Source organism: Solea solea, chromosome 13 (assembly GCF_958295425.1).
Source record: "Solea solea chromosome 13, fSolSol10.1, whole genome shotgun sequence".
Classification (NCBI taxonomy): domain Eukaryota; kingdom Metazoa; phylum Chordata; class Actinopteri; order Pleuronectiformes; family Soleidae; genus Solea; species Solea solea.
In genome coordinates, this window is record NC_081146.1 from 21,420,116 (window position 1) to 21,445,519 (window position 25,404).

Consider the following 25,404-nt stretch of genomic DNA (forward strand, 5'->3'; position numbering starts at 1 on the left):
CCTAAAGGGAGAAACCCAAGAAGAAGAAGAAGAAGAAGTCAATGGTCAAGGTCATTTTTACTTTTACCTTTTTAATTGGTAAACATGCTATCTTAAGAAAGCAGCAGAGAATTAATGAATGACTTTCATTATCTACACCACTCAACACCAAATAATAATAAATCATCATTACCACAAACAAACATTTTGATAATCCAAGTTGGGTTTTTGATGCAGCTATAAATATCTATCCATAACCTAATTGTTTCTGTTTTAAACATTAAATGGTTCGCAGACATCGACTGCAGCGGCTCCCCGCTCTGCCCACATGCTGACGCTGGGATTTTAATGATTTAGACTCTACTTGAACCAGTCATGACCACCACTGTAAAGCAATTTCTCATAGTCCTATTTTAATTAAGTGAGGAGCCGGGTCACGGTAAACCTGTTTGAACTCTAAACCATGCTGGCTGGATTTGGGTTTAACAGCTTCCTGGTTTCAATTATGTTCCCAATTAAGTCACAGCAGCCTGACGGAGCAGAGGCCAACATTTTCCAACCCCGGTTGTTGTTGTGTGAAATCAGCAAAATTCAATTTAGATAACGTACTCAGTGTTGGTCAACTGTGTGTGTGTGTGGGTGTGTGTGTTTTCCAGGTATTACTCATGCTGTGGGGACCTAAATCTGTTTACACAGGCACATTATAGGGACTCATTAAAAATCAAAGTCCCCATAATGTAAATTATTACATTTTAAAGTGAAGACATGTTGTATGGTTAGGATTAGGTTAAGGTTAGGATTAGGTTCAGGGTAAAGTCCCCATGAAATGAATAAAAGCCAATAAAGGACTATCTTATTGTAATGTCCTCTAAAGTCATGGGAACCAGACTGTGTGTGTGTGTATATATATATAAATGTACATACATATATGTATATATATATATATATATATATGTACATACACATATATATGTACATACACACACATATATATATATATATATATATATATATATATATATATACATACATATATATATATATATATATATACATATATATATACATACATACAGGCTAAAGCTAGATAGGGACAGGCTGTGGCATTCGAATGCTTAGTCATAAATTATCATTTTATACACTAATCAATACTTATATTATGTGTTATTATAAATTGTGGTAAATTAAAGCCCTACATTGATGTTATGTTATGTATGTGTGTACTGTGATGTATAAACACATAATAAAATAAAAACATAGTGGTGCAATGTAACACCATTTAATAAGGTATAAATTAAAGTTTACAATGGAAACAGTTTGGGTAGTAATTACTTATTTGGAAATAAAATGACATGCATGCATTTTGATTTTTGTCCACATCATATTAGATTTGTACCTTTTGTACAGTTATTGTTTACTGTTGAACGGGAACTACTGTTAATTGGAAGTTACTTTGACATAGTGAGCAAAGTTCTACAGTCTTATGAGAACTTTCATATGTTGTTGTTGTTTTAAATCCCATTGTGTGTTTTCCCCTGTTTTCACACTTCACATGGGTCCTTGAAAATTTGTGAATTTAAAAAAATACTGTATTTCAAGGCCCATACAAGTTTTTGAAAATTACCCTAAATCAGGGGTCTCAAAGTGGCGGCCCGGGGGCCACATGTGGCCCTCCAATCGATTTCATGTGGCCCTCCAAACAATATCAAGTTGTAATGAGTCATTTCTATATGTTTTTATTTTTAAATGAATAGATTAATTTTGCATCATAAATATGTTTTTTTTATTGTTGCCTTTTAAAACAACCACTTATATTTTGAAATTATCCAATTCAATCCAACTTTATTTGTAAAGCACTTTAAAACAAACACAGTGGACCAAAGTGCTGTACAGAATAATGGATAAAAGACAGAAAAGCTCCCACGAGGCAATAGTGTACAAATAAAAAAAGGAATTAATACGGCATATTGATGATATGAGCTCATAACGTCCACCACAACTGTTGCTTTTCCCAAAAAAGCTGGGCTTTTTTTTTTACTTGACTGGCCCCCGACTGACCAGACGAGACCATCAGTGGCCCACAGGTCATTTGAGTTTGTGACCCCTGCCCTAAATGGACATGGGTCATTGAAAGTGTTAGAATTTTGGGCAAGAAAGAAGTTAAGTTGATATTTAGGTTAAAATGTCTCCCTTGTTTGTTATGACGCCACCTACTGCTTCATGCCCTGCATTGCTTGATGTACGTAGACTATATTGAATTGAACTTTATTCCTCCCCCAGGGGGGAAACACACAACACACATAGGCCTACACAGAACAAACGTCAAGTCATAATCACTAGCGGTGTTGTGGACACTGTCAACTCTGTCAAAATGAGAATTCCAAGATCTCTGTCTCACCAAAGAAAATGACAAAGACTGACTGATTGACTCAAGATCCCAAGGACAATCAACAAAAGTGGATGCCATGGGCGAAGAGGCTCTTATAAGCAGCCCTTGAATTTGAGGGAATTGTTCCTGGAAAGTCCTTCAAATATCAACCAAGCTGTGGGAACCCTGATTTGTTTTCATTATGTTTTTTATAACACTACCAAATTTTAAGAAGAGGAAAAGACTACAGCCCAAAACACCACAAGTGGTTAAAACACCACCACCACCTCTGTTTCCATGTAGTGACCTCATTTTGGTTGAGAAATGTGAGCTCACACATGCTGCGGTTTGTTTGTTTCATATGCAGGCAGGTGTGTGTGTGTGTGTGTGTGTGTGTGTGTGTGTGAGAGAGCAGCTGCAGGGGGGATGAGTTGTGTTGGAGCTGATAGCCTCAGGTGGTCCCAGGTCCCAGGACAGCAGTCTCCTGTTACCGGTCTGTGGATGGAGATGAGTGAGTCAGGGTCAGAGGTGAACAAACGTGGAGGAAATGACGAGGTCTGATTTCAGTAAGTGTACTGAACTAAAATAAAAACTAGTGTTACATATGTTAGGGATGAGCTGGAGCCAGCTGACGTTGGGTACATCCTGATCAGGTCACCATCTCATCACAGGGTCCTGATGAAGCTGCTGTGAGTGTAGAATCACCTGGAAAAATGAAAATGTTAACATTTCTGTCCTGAACTTCTCCCACCTGATGAGCTTGGACAGATCCACATGTTTTTTTTACACCACAGATGACCTGAGGCAATCTCTCCATCTTTGAAACTCTATGCCCACATTGACATGTGTTTCATTGCATTCCCTTTCAAAGCTTTTTTGTTTTGTTTAATAATTTCATTTTAAAGGTTCAGTGTGTGTAACATTTAGGTGGGTTTACTGGCAGAAATTAGATTTATTCCCTGTAAGTATTATTATTGTAACCTTTGCCGAAACTGGGATTAAAAATCTCTTTTACAGGAGGTTCCAAGAGACGACATATAACTGGCAGACAAAGTCAAATTTACGTTATCACATGTATTCATAAAATCATTTTCAAAAGAAAAAAATACAGTATGAGTATTTAAAATATTTAAATATAAACCATAACATTTACACAGAGTTTTTGCAGATGTGTACAGGCAGATTGACCTTTTTTTTTCTTTGACCTCTAGGACATTTAATTCCTGAGATCATATATTGTTATTATCCACCACTTTTAAGAATAATTAATGAGCCTATATAAGGAGACAATAGATCCAGGATTGTCTTATAAATGAAAAGAGACAACACCTCGTTTTAAGATGAAAACCCAATCAATTACAGCCTCAGAATTTTTCTATGCTTGCATAATTTGTAAAGCTGTAAATCTGTAAAAATCATTAGGTTTTCATAGCCTTAAAATAAGCCTTTTTTATGTGTCGTATTTAAAGTAATGATGTGCTTAACCGAGGCCACCATTTTGAGCCGTGAGTATGTGAGCAACTTGCCCACATGAACCTGATCTAAAAGAGAAAGTGAGGCAGTTAAAGTGGAACCATGCAGGATTTTTACCCTAATGTAACATCTTTAGAGTCATTCTGGCGGTTAAATATTGTGGGGATATTGAGGGATGACTCCACTCCCCCTACTGTCTTTAAGTGGAAAATGACCTGGGGGCCAATGAGCATCTAGTCTGGTCAAGAGGGGGCCGGACTAGAGAAAAAAAAAGCAGGGAATAAAACAACTGTTCAGTGTGTGGGCAATAAGAGCTTAAAAATATAAACACGCCTCTGTTTTAGACATTCATCATGGCAGAGCTGGTGAAAAAGAAGCAGAGAAGCGGAGAGTTTTTACGACAGTGAGGTTAAAGCTGTAGACACAAGGGGGAGCTCCATAGAGAAAAAGGCGGGAAAAACTGACCAGATTTGCAAAGTTCCACTTTAAGAGAGTTTATAAAAAAGAGAGTGTTTTTACATACTTTCTGGTTTGCTAAATTCGACCCGCACACTTGGGAGAAGGGAGACGTCAGTCTTCGATTGGTTGCACTCTGCAGTCTCACCGCGAGTTATCTCTAATTCTTACTAACTTTTGAAGTTGCCAAAATACAAAATACTAAAATGACTTTCCATTTTGAGTTTGGCCTGTAATATTCCGGAGTAACTACACTCACACTCAGAAATAGTCCATGTCCTGAAAACATTTTTGCTTTACTAATACATTTGAGCGACCTGAGTGCCGGGGTCTATTTGCTTAATCCCGTGAATCTAGTGGGTCGTGCTGCAGGGAGGAAGCCCGAGGTGCACTGGGGAAACCCTGATTGGGTGTGATGTCATCTGCTTCTGCTGCTTAACTGGTCTTTTTGCCTTTAAGTGCTTTCCAGTGCGTTTGGAGATCAAAAGCCACACTCGCCAGAGCAGCTTTAATCACCTCCTCTGCTAGGGGCAGGTGTGTGTGTGTGTGTGTGTGTGTGTGTGCGCTACTGGATGTGTGGTATGGATATGCAAAGGGTTGCTGGCATTTCCAAAGATAGCCAAGCTGACATTTCTATTGACTTTGATGTTGATAATCCCTCACAAGTTCCCCAAAGCTAACTGATATTATATGTGAGCACGCTGTGTGTGTGTGTGTGTGCGCACAGATGTGTTTACTTGCATGTAGTTGGGTCCAAATCAACATTATCGGTGTTTACCTATGAAAATGTTCCAGATCATAAAGTAAACAGCTCTCGCACATTTTGTAGAAGTTAGATTTAAATCCAACGGTGGTGAAAAAATAAATCAAATCAAATCAAAATCTTTGATGTTTGGGATTTCCCTACAGGCCACAATATTAGAGTTTAAAGAACACTTTAATGCTGCGTTTATTTACAGCCATCACTTGTTTAGAACACACACCATGCAGAGAAAACATAATAAAATTGATATTTGATGGTGAATACCTGTGGCATGGATGTATTAATTATATGTTGTAGATCAGAGGTTCGAAGTAACGAATACAGAATAAAATAGGAGAAATATTGGTAACATGTAACCTAGTGGTAAAAGTCTTTGTGAACAGTTTGTATTTATTTTACTTTTTGTTGTAATGACCGGATATGATATTGTCACAATTATCATTTTTAAATGGAAATGTAACCAAATCTAAGTCACGCAGGAGTGAAAAGTTCTTTCACATCTGGAGGCCAGTAACATAATATGAGATGAGTGCATATTATGGCTGTCTGTCACACAACACCTTACCAGCTGAGCTAATGGGGGTCACACGTGACCAAGTCCCTCCATAAACGGCCACAAGAAATACATTATAAACCCGAAGCTGCACTTTGGACATACCTGGTGTAGATGATGGTGAGAGGACTGATGGCAGTTATGTGCATGTTTCACTCAACGCTGCACTGAGCGACGCCGTTTACAAATTGTCAATATGTGTTAACGATATTGTTTTATAGACACGTTTCTACCACTGATGAAGCCACTTTGTTTGACCCTTAGATGATGATGATGATGATGATCACATTAATAATTCCTATTTGCAGTAGACAGATCAGACTGAGAAGAGCCAACGTACACACCAGCGTCCTCTAACACATACACTGTCCTATTGTCTTTATATTTGAGCAGTTTATAGTAGATGGTCTTCTAATTCTGTCATCATCTCTTGTTTCTCCTCTCTGTTGCCTTTCATATCTCCTCCAAAGGATTGTTATTTTATTTATTGTATTTTATTGTATGTCTTTATGTTTTATGTCTTTTCACTTTCACTTTATTGCCTCATGGGGACTTTTATTCATTCTGAATTTCATTTATTATTCTGTAGAATGTGGTTGTTTTTAAAGTGCTTCACAAATAAAGTTGGGTTGGATTTATGCCTTTTTCTTTTTCTTTTTCTTTTCCTTTTTGGTCTAGTTTGCCAAACTAAATTAAACTAAAGTAAATGCGTCTCTTTGTGCGACTCTGGTTAAAGCAGCCAGAAAGGAAGCAGAGTGTCATTGAGTTAACGCTAAAGTACGCAAGTTCTAGAAATGCAGTTAACGTTGGCGTGAGACTCAAAAGTAATGTGTATTATTTTTCTCTCTCTCTGACACTCAATCTGACGGCGTCCTTATGAAACCTCATGAACCTGATTGAAGAAGATCCTTCTTTTACTGTCAGACAACTGAGACCGTGAAGACCAGACCCCTGGTGGGCCATGGAGGAACTACAGGTGGACTGTGACAGGTCTAAACATGAAGTTTTGTAGTTCAGCTTTGCAAATACGCTTAAAATAACTATAATTATTAATGACTTAGTTTTAAAAGCTGCTTAACAAACCGCTACATTCCAGTGCGTTGATCACTGTGGACAATTCACCGTGCAGACGCCTGATTCAAAGTTATTTTCTGCCTGTGTGTGAAATAAATAAATAATATGTATGAAAAATTCCCTCTTGCGTCTCGTCCTGTGTGTGTGTGTGTGTGTGTGTATCAGAGTTGGGATTTAATGCTTTTGGTGGACGATCAGACGATTTCCAGGAATGAAAAATTGACTGTGACGTTCTAGAAATTTGGAAAATGGCTGCTTTAAATCAGCGAGAGCTGCTGGAATATGAAGCTGTGTAACACGGATATCACACGGCAAAAAGGATTTAACTATATGTAGTGGTAGAATATAGAATAAAATGTGCTTTATGATTAAAAACACATTATAAGTAAAAGGTTTATTTGGATATTTCCATCCTCTAGTCCACGTGTCTTTGGGCAAGACACTAAAAAGGAAACTGTGGTGTGATTTGCTGTTATGCCATTTACCCACTCGTACCGTGCATCCATACTTCCCATCTATATATTAGGGCTGCAACTAACTATTATTTTCATAATCGATTAATCTGTTAATTTGGTCCATAAAATTTTATAAAATCATGATCGGTGTTTCTCAAACATGGAAATGATGACGTTCTCAAATGTCTTGTTTTTGCCCAAAAACCAAAATGATTTAGTTTTAATGATTTCTTTGTTACATGGAGCAAAGAAAATAGGAAATATTCACATTTAAGAAGCTGAAAAATCAGAAAACTTGCTTCAAAACACTCAAACCGATTCATAGATTATCAAAACAGTTGAAGATTAACTTTGGTAATCGATTAATAATCAAATAATCCTTGCAGCCCTATTATATACAGTGTTATTGCCCAAGTACACTTCCACATGCAGACTAGAGGAGCAGGGAATCAAACTACTGACTTTCTGTTTAGATGACAACCAGCTCTATGTCCTGAGCCACGGTGTTTATGAGTCAGAAGGATTCATACATAGAACATTCATAGGAAAATGACACATTTGAATAGAATTATGATAGTGAAGATCAAATGCAACACAGAGGTTCACTACAGGCAAATTATCTCTGATGTAAATCATGTTTCATGCTTACATTGTATTCATTGTATCCTCATCTGCTGCAAATGCAATGGGCCGCCATTGCTGCTACCAGAGAGAGAGAGAGAGAGAGAGAGAAGGGAGGAGAGGAGAGTCAGGACTCTGCAGGAGAGGTGGCAGGGCGGGCGGACGACCAGCTGACAGGAAGGAGAGCTGGCGGAGAGGAGGAGATGCAGGTAGGAGGGGAAGAGGAGCAGCTGGAGGAGGAAGAACAGCAGAAGCAGGGGTCTTGATTTGCCCAGAGGGAGCGAGATAACATCAGTCAAACATATCTGATTAATCTTCCAGTGGATTGCATTTCCAAGGCTGCTTGTTATCACGTTCTGCCACTGGATGGCTTTGATTAAGAAGAACAACAACAAAAACACTTTTGTAGCGCCACACACACACACACACACACACACACACATCTCCCATAACGAATCTGGCCTCACTCTCCAGGCACGAACGCTGGTGACTGACTGACCAAGAATGCCGTACAACACGGCGGCAGCTGGAGAAAAATATGGTTTTTGAAATGTGAACGGCTGAAAATATGAAGCAATTAATACATTTAGAAAAGAATGTTTCCCACATATTGTTTAAGCTTTGTTATCCAGCAGCTGACCTGTTGCAGTACTCTTTAAATGGTGTTTCTGATCTGCAGCTTTTATATTTAGATTTCCCCCCCCCCCCCCCCAAAAAAACGACATTTCCAAGCGTATTTTCCTCAATTTTTAGGTTTTGTAAGGAGCATATTTTTCTTCAAATCACATTTGTTTTGACACAAATGAACTACATAATCAAGAGGGACATGGTTGACCAAGTATCCAAGGCAAACCTTGTCTATACTCATATTTAGGATTTAATTTAAACACTAAATAAAAAATTCCTAAAGGAAACAAGCCTATAAAGCCTATACAGCGATATTTTTAGGCATGAAACTGCATCACTTCATCATATCATAAGACCAAAAAGCACTTGGTTACATCCAAATATGGTCACTCATAAAATAAAACAAACTCTAATCCAGACAAAGTTGGATTGTAACATAATTTCTTACTTTGAAAAAGTCGGGCCTCTCTTTACAGTAAGCAGTTGTGCCTGGTAAACCGCGTCTAAGTAGTGTTTACTTTGCAAACACATGACATCCTCCTTCCACACACACACACACACACCTTCACAAACTTGTTTTTATATCTTAGTGAGGACACTCATAGACATAACGCATTCCCTTGTCCCTAACCCTAACCCTAAAACCAGATCCTAACCCTGAAAAAGCCTTTTAAAGTTGAGCGACCCGGACAAACCGTCCCCACAAGGTCAGACTTCTTTCACAAAGACAGGTTTGTACATTTCTTGGACCTCACAAAGACCTCAATCCAAGCGCACACACACACACACACACACACACACACAGACAGAGAGACATTAGTCTGTCAGAGGTTAATGATGTGTCATTAGCCCTGCAGGAGAGTGAGGGGCCACAGACTTCAGAGGTCAGCCTCTCTGTGACTGTATATCTGATCATCAGACAGTGACAGGCTTCTTCTCCAGCCTCCATTATCTCTGGACCATTGAGGACATCACACAGTGTTCCCGGTGAATCGAGACCCTCGGACTCTTTTGGCTGAAGTTTGTCAGCACGCACAATATTTTAGTGTTCATTTAATTGAATAGAATTGTAGACAAGGCAACATGTGACGCAACCTCGTTACATATTCTCATCAGCTGTAGTGAGGAACACGAGGCTGCTTTAAAAAATATGATTTAATGAGGATTAGATAATTATCTACAATTCAAATATGTTCCCAGTTAGAGTCCCGGCTGACTGGCCTCAAGGTAAATAATAGGAGCTCAAATAATTTTCAACTTATCTGTGCGAGTTGTTCAAACACAGTCCTCAGTATTTTTTTATGTTGCCGTTGTATTTTTCAGCAAACCACAGATCCTGTCTGAACATTAATGATGTTTCCTATTTACATGTCTACAGACCTGCATGTCAAAGTGATTTAACCACTTGTGGGAAATGGGGAAACACGGTTATCAGGAGCCATTTCCTTATGAATTTATGAATGTGGTTAGATTCAATCACAATGAGTAATCTTTGTATAGGATGAGTTACAAGAAGGACCTGGTTAGGGCTGTACTGTAGGTCAAAACATGGTTTGTCCTCAGAGCTTCAACATCCTCTCCTCAGAACACCATAACAACCCACAACAATTAAACATGAGAAATAGACATTTAATATTGTCAATCACTAGTTTTAGCTATTTTAAATAAAACATGAGTCATTTTGCTACTTATGTTCCCATTTAGTGGAAAATAGACAGGAAAATTGAGAGATTAAAGGTAATTGACAGCTAGTATCATGGCTTTGGTCAAATCCAACTAATCCACTAATCTGTCTTGTTCCCAGTGAGAATTTAGCCCTAAATAGTTGTGAACGTCATCACTTTTCACGTCACGTTTTTCTACGATTATTCAAAAACTCTCAAGGGTCTTGAATGTTTATTTTTTTCAAATTCATAAACTTTCAAGGATTTCAAGGACCAGTGGGAACCCTTATGATTTGCAGAAATGCAAAATGGCAGCATTTTTCAGTTTTCTATCAGTTTTCTCCTATTTGACATGATTTAGAACAGGTGTCCATAAGCTCCATTAGTTGGGTTTAGACTAGTTTGTGTGTAAATTAACATCATTTTCTTTAGATACAAAATTCTGATGAAATATTTTCAATGGTTTGATTTTATGACACATTTCTTAGAAATAATAAAAAAAAAGGTAACTTTTCATAGCAGGTTTTTTGTGGGTCCTCCCTTACTGGGGCCACTGGTTAGTCCGCCCTTATATTAGTAAGTGAGGTTAGGCAGTCAGTGCTAGTCCGTGCTTGTCTGTGGTTGTCTGTCTTCCGATCTGCAGAGGGAATGAACAGGTGCTGGAGTCAGTCACTCTTATCAGAGCAGAGTGAAGGCTCCAGCGCCTGAGCAGAAACGGGGCAGGTCATCTCCTGCAGGAGGAAGCTGACATGTCATCTGATACTGTACGTTCTGCCCCAGCCTCTCCTTCACCTCCTCCTCCTCCTTTTATTCTATCGTCCCTCCCACATTTCTGTTCCCTCCTCTATCCATAATACCTTCATTCAGGTCTCCTTTACCTTTCTTTGATGTAATTAAGAGGAACTTTGCTTGCTTTCATGCTTTTCTTTTCGCCGGTTTAAATGAGATATCTTTAATTTGTTAACTGTAATCCATCTCTGTCTTGGTCTTAAACACTGTTTTAATTAACCAGTGGTTCCCAAAATCTGGGTAAGGACCCATGGAAGGGTTGCAGGAGTTCTTTTTTGGGTCCCCCAATGTTTTTAATTAAGATTGTTATAAATAACATGCATTAAATGATGTTGTAATTCATTTACAAACATTTTGTTTTTACCAATTCAATTACCTTCTTTATAGTTATAGTCTTTATAGTTTTCCATCTTTAAAAAGGTCACTTTAGGCTCCTTATGAGTACAAGTACTAAGTAAATACAACAAGTATGCATATCAGCTTAATGTAATGTTCTATTCATGTGCTGATTTCACCAATGTTCAGGTTTATCTCCAAGGTTTTCACAGAGTTTAAAGTGGTAATGACACATCATACAACAATGAGACTGATTCTGGAGCCACAGGTCAAGGGAGATATTTTTTTTGGGTTCAGCAAATACTTTTGCAGTTGCAGCTGAAGTGGTGATTCATTTATCAAGCATGTATCTCTTGGAAATAGTTGGTTCACCTCTTCAAATTCATAACAGATGTTACAGAGATGGCAGTAAAAATAAGTCAACAAATTAACAGCATATTGCGACTCAGGTTTCCATACTTTGTCATCTTTAAAAAGTGAGTCCCGATATTAAAAGTTTCAGAAACGGTGAACTGGACACTGCAAGCAAAGTTTATTTTCACAAAGTGCTTCACAGCAGATAAAATGTGCACACAAAACGAGAATATGGGAGAGTGGACGCAATGAAAATTAGATTTTTAAGACCAATGTAAATAGACATGGAAAAAAAAACAACCAGTAAGAGAATGAGAGCCATTCAACTCGAGCTAAAATCTGTTCTCAACAGATATGTTTTTAATGCTTTCTTAAAAGAATCAGCAGACTCAAGGCAGCGTAAGGGCAAGGGAAGTACATTCCAAAGCCGTGGAGCCGTGGCCTGGAAGGAACGATCACCTCGGGTTTTGAAACAGTTCCGAGGGGCCTCTGAGAGTCTTTGATCTGAAGATCTTAATGATCTTGTCATATGGTCTCGGAAGGTCAGAGATGTAGGACGGTGCTCGACCATTAAGAGCTCTTAAAGTATTTAGATGATTCTAAAAATCCTTCTGTCGTCCTTAGAGTCTCCTCTGCACCTCATGGAATTTTTAAAACATTCTAGGACCCTTGAGAGACATGAGCGTCCTCTTGAAGAAGCTCACACTGTTTGTGTAAGAGCATGAACAGGTGCGACAGTTTGTCACGGGTTTGGAGAGCGAGGCCTCTCTGCTCACAGCTGTTGGACCCACTGAGTGCACAAGTGTAACCACCCCGTCCTCCTCTTCCCACACCTCTCCCTGGCCTTCTCCCCTCGACCCACCCGTTTTCTCACGCCTCTCCTTCCTCTGATCGGGCCCTCTGGCAGAGACCCCGCGACGTCTGGATGTGCGGCTATCTTTCATCCCGCCACCGCAATGTCAAGTATCCCTATCATATAGCAGCGCCAGTGCCGGATGTTTCAGCGCGCGTGAGGAATGGCCCTCCATGTGTCAGTATGTGCAGAAAGGCGTGAATGTTCCTTTAACGCCCCTCACGGGGCAGGATGTTGTGTTAGGAGCTTATAGCTGGAGGCCGATGATAACTGACTTCCACCGCTGTAATTGCACTCTAATTACACTGCGCTGTGTTTGTGTGTTAACATGCGTAATTACATATTTGCGCGCCCCCTTCATATGCTCTCATGTGAGGCCACACTGGCAGAAGTCACACATTGGAGCTTTAAATATCTACATCTCAACGTGAACTTGGACGGACGGTTGTCCTGGTGTGTGCTTCGTCACGGACAGGTGGTGTCGTGGGGACGTGGGAGAGACGAACGTGGAGTTTAACGGTCATAACTGAGGCATGTTGAGTTTTGTTTATGGAGTTTAAAATCACACATTAGTTCCGGGGGATCTTTTACTCTCTGTGGCGACACACGATATGGAAGCCTCGTCTTTAAACCCCTGATTCTGATCAGACAGAAAAAAACGATGAAGAGCCACAGAAGCAGGGTCCTGATATGTAGCAGATGTCGCAGTATGTCCTGTCTCTGTCACCAGCTTTGTTTGTCTGCAGATCAAATGTAGAACAGATGAACACGTGAAACAATGGACGTGCTTGAGCTGCAGTTGTGATTGATTATTATTATTTTAACATAATGATATTCCATCAGCCGGCATTCTGCACCTTTAGCAACGTGACCTCAGGATCAAAGAAGCTTATCAGAGCTGGTGTGTGTGTGTGTGTGTGTGTGTGTGTGTGTGTGTGGACTTTTCCTCTTGGTGCTGACAGAAACATCTGGAATACTCCTGCGGCGAGATAAGAGGGCGATGTCTCCTTTTAGCAGCAGATTAAGGAAACACAGGGACTCAGATCAGCTGTTTGTATTTAGATTTTAAGGCAAAGTCGTGCAGAAACAGGGACAAAAATATGACAAAACACCTTCTAATTGATATGATTTTACAGGAACAGCCGTATATATAACTTTTGGTTTGATGACTTTCTTAAGTATCCAGTAAGATCAGGAATATTACTCAGAGAAACTGATGAGACGTTATGTTGGTATTATTTATTCAAAATGTGTTCATCAGTGTGGCAGGAATGCTACTTTTCTGGATCTTTGGTTTTTACTCGCAGTCCACTTCCTCGTCTGTGCCCTCACGTGTGCATCAACATTCTTTTTCTTCTGTGAGATAATTCCAAACCTCCTCCACATCTTGACACACGACTTATAAATATTACAGCAGTGTGACAACACCAAGTTTATACAAGCCCTCAAGAGGTAAGGCCGCTAATTTGAGCAGTACAGATTCTGCCGGTTAAGCAATGACTCCGAGCCGACCAAGTGAAAACTCTTCACTTATGAAGTTCTATTTTACTTATGTCATATTATATTTTAATTGGTTAAAGTACAAGTAGGCCCGTGTGACCCTCATGTGGTCAGCAATAGGATTTTAGCTGAGTCATGTTGTGGGCTATTTCTGCTTTAAGGGGGAAACATATTTGTTATAAAGTTGGACATTAATTATGTATGTGAAACAGCCTGAAATGACAAATGTGTTGTTGGCAGCCTCATAGTTTAAAGGGTCTAAAATCACTGGATTGGACTGATTATACAAAGAGTTCCTTGATATCCTCAGCTTTTTAATACATTTGCATGTCCACTAGTTGTTTTTGACTTTTCAGTAGAATTATGGGACGGAGATGGGATGGAAACTTATCTTCACTACTGTGGTGTGCAGATGTGAAGGGGTGTGTCATAAAAAAATGAGTGATGAGTTATTGTGTCCCGCTCCATATCAACTGCCGTAATCAAGGCTCAATTACTGTCAGCGTGCGGTGGTGAAACAGCCAGAGCCAGAAAAGTACAAGGTCTGTCTGACATTTCAACTACGGCCTCTATTCTCCCGCTCTGGCGACATGGCCGTCTGTTTCTCTTCACCTGGAACTGAATCAAACTTCATTTTATGAGTCAAATGCTCGGCTATTTTGGCACACTCATCAAACACATTGTTTTTTTTTTTGGGGGGGGGGGGGGCTTAGCAGTGTTGTGCGTGTTTTTCCAGTGAGATAAGTTTTGTGTGCATCTGTGTGTGTATTTGTTACCTCTTTAGGGACCATTTTCTGGCATAAGCACTGAGCCTGTCTGGACCAGAAATCCTCATATGGAGAACAAAACCTGGTCCTGATGAGTCAGAACTTAATTTTTGAGGAACTGGTTAAGTTTATTTGAATTGTGGTTATGGTTAAGGTTAGGGGTAAGCCTTTGTTTAGGTTGTCCAAAATGAGTGTGTGTACATGTCTGTACTAGGCTGTGAGGACAATTTTTTTGAGGACTGTCTGACCTTTGGCCATTTGGACTGGTCCTCACAACTTTAACAGACTTTTCAAGGTTTAGGACTTAGTTTTAGGGTTAAAGGAATACTTCACTGGTTTGATACAAAGCTGAATGCAAATCGGTGAAGTATTCCTTTAAGGCTAATGTTAGGTTAAGGGTTATGTTCTCACTAAGAATACTGTACAAGTGTGTGTATGTATTTATATCTTTGTGAGGTCCAAAATGTACAACCCCTTCTTTGTGGGTACCATTTGTCTGGGCCCCACAAACTTTAAGACCTGGTTTTAGGGTTAGGGTTAGCATTGGGTTTAGTTTAGGGTTAAGGTGAGGCACTTAGTTGTGCTGTTTAAGTTTAGAGTAAGGGGCTAGGTAATGCATTATATCTATAATGTGTACACACTGAGTTATAAAAACAAGTTTGTGTGTGTGTGTGTGTGTGTGTTCTCCTTGTTAGGAAGTCAAAATGGCTGCAGTCCCTCAGCGAGCAACACTGATTACATGTGAGGACAAAAACCAGACACGACTGGATATACACTGTGCAGTGCTGAACCTTAATGTGCCTGTGTGTGTGTGCGCGTGTGTGTGTGTGTGTGTGTGTGTGTGTGTGTGCTTTCACAGTGGGAAAACGAGTGTGGCAAATACCACGTGGGAGTCGAGAGCCACGGACTCTCGCCAGAATGACTGTGTGTGTTACTCACTGTGGTTGCACTTCTGACACAAACGTCTAATTACTTTGACTAAATGAGCTTCAAGGGAGCCTAAATTAAAAAAAAAAAAGAAAAAAAAAAGTGTGATGTTGTACTTTGCTTAACCTCCAAACAGTGCCATGTCACCACTGTGAAATGTTTGCTAAGTGTCATGCACGACACAAAACAACACGAAGTACAATAGAGTGAAATAACAAAAGGCACAAGGGGACCTCGGGAGATGTGAAAGGTGGCTGTAAATAAAACGTCTTTATTATTACATTAACAAAAGGGAGGTGTGAGTAAGCTCTGAGTTTTCCAAGTAAGAGACAAGCAGTTTAGCAGCGAAGAGGCACAACTGGGTGTTATGAGCATTATATTATGCTATAGGAGACCTGTGGCTTATCTTTATTATCATCTTTGCAACTTCCTTACTTGATTTGCTGACTAAAACTGCACTGTGTTTGACACATTGGGTGGAGCAGTGAGTAGCCTGAATTCATTGTATGTGTACTTTTCTTTGAGTTTTCAATAACTTTAATGGCCAGGCTAATGTAAGTAGTTTTAAGATATTTTAATGCAGAAACGTTACATATTTTACTTTTATTCATTCCACTGATTCCACAAAGTATTGTTTGCAGTGAGATATACAGTATATATGAGGAGGACTGGTACAAATACACCTGGATATTTATGAACAGATAGTATTTGACCAAAAGAGCCAAAACTAACAAGAACAACACTAATATAATTATGTTCCTCTGGTGTTTATATAACTTTTCTTCTTGACTGAATACTACATATTTTCAGAGATCTTTTTACCCAGACAGCCTTTTCTATAACAGGAGCCAGAGGCACTGCCTGCCAACAGGCAAGGCAGGCAAATGCTTGGGGCCCCAGGCCAAAAGGGGGCCCCTGAGTGCTGACCAACTTTAAATCACTGTGGTGGGCCCTAATAATAGCCGGATAAAGAAAGAAGAAAAAAGAGTTAGAGGAGAAAAGAAAGCAAGACAATGTATGTATTTATTGCTCCTCAGAATTCTATTTTTAAATTGCATATTGTAAATGTTTACACTACCTTTTGTGAGTGTCAGATTATTTATCATATAAGGGTTGGAGGGGCCGTCTGTGAATTTTTGCCGATATAGGGAGCTAAATCTTGAAAGTTGCTACCTGACCATTTGAAAGCAGCTGCAAACTTCACAGCTCCTGGCTGCTTCAGCAACAAACCTGCACACATGTCCACATAGTCATTGGATGTAATATGAAATGTAATGTTTAAATGTATTTTTTTAATTTATTTTTTTTACTTTTGGTTGTATGTTTTATACTTCGTTTACTTTTATATTCACCATCTATCTCTGTCAATTCCTTTTTTGAAGGGCTTTTTTTGAGAATATCATAATTTCCAAGTTTGAGGAACACTGATCAACATTTTTCAACATCAGGGTCACATAGTTTTAATTAATGCTCAAAACGACCCCCTTGGAAGTTTAAGTGTGAAACTAACGACACAGAAAAAAGTCATAGTGACTGTAATTACTGAAGCCAGTGAAAAGGCTGGGCCTCATTTTTGCAGTCATGCTGAGCCTCACCGAGCAGAGCAGCAGAGAAAAAGTCTCAGATCAGTGCAACACCGACGTGTTTGACTGACCTGATAGGAATCCAAAGATAAGACAGAAAAGTTACAGCACATTACCAGAGAGAGAGAGCCAAAAAGCGAGTGAGTAAGAAACCGCAGGAGTGTCAGAGAAAGAAAAACAACACAAACACGCATGCTGACATTACAGCTGCTCTGTCTCACAAGTCCTGGCCAGTATATGACAGTATGTGCTGTATGTTTACTTTATTTCCCATCATATGCGGATTTTTTGTTATCTCTACCTGTGCGAGATAAGAATCAAATGGCAGTCAGGGGATGGTGAGTGATTGTGTGTGTGCACAAGTGTGTGGAAAGCTGAGCGGCGAGTGTTGATGGGTCCTGTCAGCGTAGCCAGTCACTGACAGGGAGACAGAGAAACCTGCCCAGTGAGACATGGCTCCTCTGTGTCTCCTCAACTGGAATTCCTGGGAATTCCAGCCAGCTCAGATTGTTATCAGATCCAAAGACACACTGCCAAAGTTTTTCCTTTTGTGTCTTTTTTTGGTTTCTACTGGGCAAGACGCATTGTGCACCGGAGGTGAGCAAATCAAACATATATAATACATCTCACATTGTGCATTATTAAATCCGAATGAGTCAGGATTTAGCACATCAACAGTTATTTACCTCAGGAAGAAACACTGGTTTAAATATTTCAAAACATGGAGCATAACCAGGAATGAGGAAATCATTGTTATTTTCCTGTTTCCTGTTGGAACAGTGTTCATTTTTCTTTTTTCTACCTCATACCTAAACGTGATCCTATGACAATAACCAAAATTAACTAAATATGGTACTGTATAAGGAGTTTGCAGGAAAATATGGATCAGAGGTTATAAAATAACATGGGAAAGAACATCTATTTTCTTAAGTGTTTAATAATGAAGAATTATAGATAGTCCTAGCACATAATTACAGGTAAATAAACTGACATAAACCAAGGCAGATTGATGCACATTTTCTATTTTGGCTTAGCCATTGATTCCTACCTGTTAAAAAGTGCTTCGTTGGGTCACTATACAAACAAAACTGATTTGAACTGTTATGTTTTTGTTAATATTCTGTGTCCTTCATCTGAAAACAGACTCAGTCAAGCAAAACTATCAGACCTGGGGGCGGGGGCAAGACGCATTTATCTCTGCTCAAAAACAAGATTTTCTTTTTAGAAGTATAATTCGTTTCATCTTTAACCTGCTTGCAGTCGTCTTGCTTTACTTTCCAATGTCCTAGTTGTCTCCCTCTGTCCAGACATAAAACAAATCTTACATATATAACGTCTCTGGGCGATATGAGAGCTAAACATCGCTGATCTGAGAACAGTAAAACGTGGGGGATATTAAAGTTGTTGTCTTCATTTGCTCCTTGCATAAGAAATTGTGTTTTTATGTGAAGCCATGGAGCCAAAAGTGAATAGTTGTGGATGAGTTTTGTTTGTTTCTCTTTTTGGGGGGCTGGAGAAATGTTTGCAGCTGGATCATCAGCTCACGATGACCATGGCAGCTGCACACTTCAAAAACACAGCAGTCCTTCGGGAAGTCTTCTCAGGTGGGCACGGCAGACTAGAAGAGCCATGAATCTAATCTCCAACCTGTTGATTACTTCATGACCCGATCTACTGCCTGTCCCTTTGACTAAATCAGATTTCTATTTCAAGGTTTAATTGATTTCTGATATCTGTTCGATCCATCCTTTTCCTTCTGCTTATCTGGGTGAAGCAGCAGAAGGCAAAGCAACGGAATATTTCCGACCTCCCTAACTCACCAATGTTTTCCAGCTCCTCCTGAGAGTTCCTGCTTCCTTCCCAGGCCAGATCAGATATATAATCCCTCCAGCAAGTTCTGGGCAAACCCTGGGGTTTCCTCCCACTGAGATGTGCCTGGAAAACATCCAGAGGAAGGCACCCAGGAGGAATCCTAATTAGAAGCTAAAGCCACCTCAAATGGGTCCTTTTGACGAGATGGATGCTCCGAACTCCTCACCCCATCATCATCTCTAAATCTGTGGCTCAGACACCCTTCACAGGAAATTAAGTCTGTCCATTTGTGTTTGCAGTCACATTGTTTCAGCATCTAACTACTGATCAGCTGACTCTGTGAAAGCATCTTCTTCCTTTATCACAGTCTGGTACAATGTCTGTATTATTAATGATTAGCTTTGGGCAGTAACACATAACAACTGTAATAGTTTTACTGTACCCAGGAATGAGAAAAAGCAATAATTATATTAGTGATTATGATAAATTACTGTGTTACTAGATTGTGATTTCTTTTGTGTGTGCTTTAGAGGCTGTGTTATGATGAAGTGTACGCAGCTCATGACAGATTACTTTTTTGCTTCTGCAATTCTAACAGCTACAAAGAACATTTCCCTAAACCTATTGGTGCTGTTGCTCATCACAGTCGCTTCAGACTACACTGCAAACATCACTTGCAAAGATGGGATACAATACTGAGGCTCAACCGTATGGTCGTTTTACTTCATACTCGTGCAGTGACCCAATAAGCGCCCCCATGGGGAAACATCTTAAACCTTCTCCAGGCCTCAGTGTCCCTGCTTGAGTCATCAGACAATTTTCAAGAAATTCATTCAGGCCAACCTGAAGTTCTCTTTCACAGATTTCTCCAGCATATGCAGAATGAAAACTGCAGCCCTTCTGTCCTCCTTCCTGACTGCAGCTTGAGTCAGACCCGTGGGAAAAACAAAACCTTGAGTGCTTCTTCCTCTCTGTCACGGTTCTTTTAGACAAACTGATGCTTTGGGGTGGAAATAAAAGTAAAATGCTGCATAAACACAAACATTTCTGATAAAGAGTCTTACGAAAGTCAGCTAAATATATTGGTCCAGTAGTCCAAATTTGACTTAAAAGCAGAACTAAGACTCATGCTCTTGATATTTTAGTACAAGAAAATTCACCCTGAAGGGTGTCTTTTCTTGTATTTTGTTTGAGCAGTTTATATAGTAAGTGAAACAGAAATCTTTAAGACAGAACAAGGGTTGGACTCCATAACGTTGCACTACATTACAAGTATTTTCGTACACAGAAAATTGGGTTCATTCTAATGAGAACTAACCTAAATAAAATGGCAGCTGAATTTGGTAAATGTTTTTGTATACCGACATATGTTGTGTATGCTCATGTTATTCTTCATGATTCCCCCGTGTAGAACGTTCGGTTTGGTACGGTACCGTCTGTATTTTTGTGCGTTTCCATTAGGAATAGGAATAGTACCAAAAAACCCAGCCCCAATGGTTCCACTTGAGGCACCCTTGCCTTGGGATACCAGAGTAAAATGGTGTATGGTAACAGTCATTTCTACCCGTGACAATCAGCTGATTGGGCGACAGAAAAATGTCACTTCCTTGAAACACCAGCACAAACTGAGCAGTTGTTCATTCTCTCCATCTCCCTGATTTAGAGATCGGGCACAGCACACATGCAAGGGAAACCCGGGGCTTAACTATTCCAAACGGAACCGTACCGTGATGGAAACACAGCATTTGACAAACCTGCATCTTTTTAGGCTTGTGCTGTGTGCATGTTACTGGTCAAACTAACTAATCAGATGTAGTTCAGGCAGGCAAAACGATGTTTGTTTGTGGTCGGATAACACACGATTCCTCATTACTGAAAGTGTCATTCTTACCCAGAATTCTCCGCAAACACATGGTGAATCTGAATAAATTACCCATGACTCTTTTATACCACTGACCTCTCACATCTGTGCGAGCACACAACGTTAGTGAGCCAATCAAGCTTCATTATATCCTCCATTTTACCTAATCAACTGTCCTTTGATCCTCACGCATCTGGGCGAATGCTTACCTGTAACAGATTCCGTTTTGGAAACACAAAAGAAATTTGAACACATGAAGCAACATTTGAAAAATTGTTTGCAGATGTGATTTATAAAAGGTCCAAGATTTCTATCAAGGCCTCCCTTTGATAGACCAGCTCCGCAAAGGGAAACATTTACTCCTCTGCACGGGCTCCAAACACTTTTTTCCTTCTTCTTCCCAGCCACAGCTGCATATATAAAGACACTTCTGAATGATTCGGCCTTCCTGTCTTTCTGGCAGAACATCTATTAGTTCAGCTGCTATGTTGACTTGGATAAATGACACGCTGGCTTCCCCCATACTCTCATTCAGATGGACATATGCACCAGTACATCTGTAAAAAGCCCCCAAAGCTTAGTGGACCACGGCTGCAATAGACAGCTGACCTGAACATTGGACAGGAAAGGCATTTATGAAAAGACATTAACCGAGGCAATGCATTTGTAACAGGACATTATAGAGGGTAAGCAATCATTACCACCTTAAAACATTGTAGTGAACATTGGCTCTTCATTCAGCTGCTTTGAATCCTGATAACCTGTTTGACCTGAATATGAACTCCAGTATATGGAGGCTAATATGTCTCGGGTAACGCAAGTGCAAACATAGTGTAGATCGAGTGTGATTTACGACTGTACTTTTCTTTAGATTTAAACGTTTCAAAGGGATCAAAGGGAGCCTTTTGTTAATTTAATGTGGTACTTTTCAAATTTGAGTTTGAAAATCAAGTTTTAGTGTTCTAACAAGTAACCCAATAAGCCTGAGTTCTTGGAATAGAAGAGGTCATGTGAGTCGTATCAGTCTATCTTTAAGGGCAGTTTAAGTCTGGTTTCGGCTGAAGAGGTCATCGTTCAGTCACACAGAAGTGTCTTTTTTATGAAACTGAATAAATGTCATGATGCTGCAGCTCGTGTATAAGCATGACAGTTTTAACAACACTTGTTCTGCCTTTGCAGTTCTTCTTAAAGTTCCAGTGCAGAACCTCTGTCACACACACAGCGAGAGACAGCTCCCTCTCTTGTTGTGCAAGGCTTTACATTTTTATTTCTACAGTGTTTATGTGTGTTATTTGTTCTACTGTATATCTGTCTTTTAATGTAGAGGCATCCAGGAACTGTGGAGCTGCATAGTGCAGGAGCAGCAGCAGCTGTGATTGTTGTCAGGTAGTTGTTAATGGATGAAATTACATTACACCAAAATCTTAAACTACGATTGTGTAGTTTCACTGAGAAACCAGGTTCATTTCGAGCAATGGAATTGATTTTTAAAACTTTTCATGGCCACGTCTTGCCGTTTTCAGCCATAGTCCAACTGTATGCAGCTGTCCTGCTTCACTAACTCCATCTGTCATGATGTTAAATTTGTAGCTCTGAGAAAAACTGTGTCATGTGGAGCTTAATCAGCATGATGTGAACTTATTTGATAATGGCTTGAATTTAGCAGACATCAGTTTAAGGGCAAAAAAAGAATTGCCAGTACTTTGAAGGTCCAACATGCAATACTTGAGCAACACCAGTAATCACAATTGCGCTCACATGTTGGACCAAAATGTGATCCAGTTAGAACTTGTTATTACAATATATGCGGCAAACTGTGAAACTCGGAGTTAAGAGGGTTGTAAAAATGACAGGGGGAATGTTCATATGTGCTTATCATGAACATGATCCATGGATGATGGATGCTTTTTGCTGTTTTATTATCAGTTGTTACCATCATATCCAGTGGCTGCGTGGAACAGTAAAGTAAGTGTAGCAGACACTACGAAAAAACAATCGTAGTGTCTGCATATAGTTAGATTGCTTATAGAGTGGACAGAGCAAGAGCAACAAACACAGACTTTGAGCATAACATCCCTATTGTGGCGAAAATATATTCATCACATATAAGTTTAACAGCGGGAGTATATTAAGGATCAGGCTCCTGTCTCGTGCTTGCAGCTGCAGCAGTGTTATTTTCTGCAGACATATTTTGCTCTAAAGTGTCTATAAATTCAGGAACAGGCTGTTGAAAGCACCCCAAAAAATATTGCTTGGTTCCTTTTCATTTCCCCTTGCTTCTATGTTTATAACTGTGATGCATTAGCATGTAGGAACAGTAAAGTGCAATGGTCGGGCATGTTGAGTCCAGACCACTTCTCCTCGGTCACACACTCATGGTAGCATGAGTGCAATAACCAACAAAAAGAGTATGCACATGACGAATTGTATTATATTTAGTCATAGTCCAACTGTACCACTGGAATGACGTCGTCTCTGGCCGTTTCCAAACACGTAAAAAGCATGCCAGGGGCATTTTAAGGATCCAATATATTCACTGTCAAGTTTTGTGATCACGGCTCATCTCCATGGATTTCAAGTCAAAGCACGTCAGGTGATGTGACAGGTCGCATCCTAGACTGACAACAGCTCTATACTGAAAAATATCAGCAATTGTTTTTCTCTGCTTTTAACCAGCCAGCGGTGATAGTTATCTACTGTCTAATGTTTCTGTAAGTTGCCGACATTAGCTCTGACTCCCATTTAACTATAAGTTCTGTAATACTTTGCAACTCTTTGGATGGAGTCAGTTTGTCAGTGCAACAGGGACTCCAACAACACAGCATTGCAGGGGGGAGGGGGGGTTAAATCAGTCTCAAATTTTGATGTAGCATGATGTCATCTGGCGCTGACCAATCATACATGTACTAGTAACATAAATCCCATATTTCTATATGTCTTTTTAAGTGCTACATATAGGAAGTGGAAAAAAATACCAAGGACACATATATAACCAAAATACTATAACGAAACTAATCAGTTAACTTGACTTAACCGCATGAAATATGTCAAAGCAATAGCAGCAGTATCATGACCCACAACATGCATTTCAACTCTGACCTCTAGTGTTCAACATGTGACTTGTGCCAAGAATTCCCCTCAACTGCTCAACAGTCTTCACTGTGAAGTAGTCACTTGCCACAACTGATTGTATTACTTGCGTTGCCGGATAGACACACTCTCCATGTTATTCAACCACAACAGTAAGTGCTCATGTCATAAAAATGCTGTGTGACAGTTTTCCAGGAGTGAACTTGTGTGTGTCCGTGTGACAATGGCAGAAACGCATGGCAGTGGAAATAGCACTGAGGTCATGACTTGTTCTGTTTTGGAGTTGAAAGGTATGTGCTAATCCATCTGACCTTCACAGGGCAGAACAAGGACAAAAACAGAGTCACTGAAGGGGTGAGGGTGCCAAACTGATCTGGCACAGGTTCACAGAGACGAGATCTCTGCTACAAAGAAGGCCAACTGAAAACCAATTTAGCCCACCCAAGGTCGGGCTTGTAAGCAGCTGGAGCAAAGACAGCACCACAGTTTTGTGTTGTGTTTTACTAATCCCTGTTAAATGGGGAATATTCTAAAATGTACATTTTTACACAACATACCCGGTGATACAGCTTACTGTACATACCACACAAGAAGCTAATATGTTCCCAATGCTGTGTTGGATTAATAAAATCCTTTATGTGATTTGGAAATTCTAAACATACCATGGTTTCACATTCAAGGGTTCTTTTTCCAATTGACGTGACTTGTATGAGCCGGAGAGCTCATGGCCAGTGGAGACTTGTCTTTGATGTTCACTGTGGTTAGGGAGTGATGATGTGAGATGGAAAGTGAAGCAGAGACAAATCCACCACAACAGACAAGCATGAGCAGACAGGAGGGAGACACACAACTTGTGGACATTAATGTAGCGTCAGCTGAAAGACCTGTCAGCAGCTCCTTCAGGCTTCAGTGGTCAATAAAAGCAAAAGGTAGAAGCAACACGTTTTTAAAGAAATGACATGTTCTTAAAACTTGACTTCTACTGAGGCTATAGACACACAGCTTTTCATGAAAGAAACAGTTGGGCATGAAGTCAGAGGTTTACATTAATGAGAGGAAGTGGTAGGGTAGGAAATAGAGGCCATCTTCTCACCAGAAGATCCATGGTTTAATCCGTGGTTCCTCGGGTCTGTTTGACCTTGCAGTCACCATGTGAATGGTGTTTGATAGAAAAAGTGGCCCTGCATATACAGTAGACTAGCAATGAGGGTGTGTGGTTGTCTTTTTTTAGGGCAGGGTTCTTAATCAAGGCTCGGTGTCTACAATACCCACAATGCAACAGGACCACCAACAGTCAGCGTGTGAATGGGCTCGGTCGTCCAGGTCATATGTGCATTCCAGTTGTACTCGGAGGCTGTAATTTCCCAGTTAGGAAGTTTTGATTAGACCACTCTGTGACATTGTAATTATAAGTTGTCAACTGATTCAATCTCCTCATGCCCTGAGTTCACATTTCAAAAGGGCTGTTCCGAAAAAGTAAAAGCTGTAGTTTCTACAGT

General features: G+C 39.9%; 1 long non-coding RNA gene across 1 annotated transcript in view; it reads right to left on the reverse strand.

The window, feature by feature from the left end:
• Positions 1–2,730: 2,730 nt before the first annotated feature.
• Positions 2,731–25,404, reverse strand: part of LOC131471120 (uncharacterized) — a 47,822-nt gene continuing 25,148 nt past the window's right edge. The window contains exons 3-4 of the long non-coding RNA XR_009241975.1: positions 2,950–3,052; positions 2,731–2,842 (exon numbers count right to left, since the gene is read on the reverse strand). This is a non-coding gene — a long non-coding RNA (uncharacterized LOC131471120). The remainder of the gene's footprint in view (positions 2,843–2,949; positions 3,053–25,404) is intronic.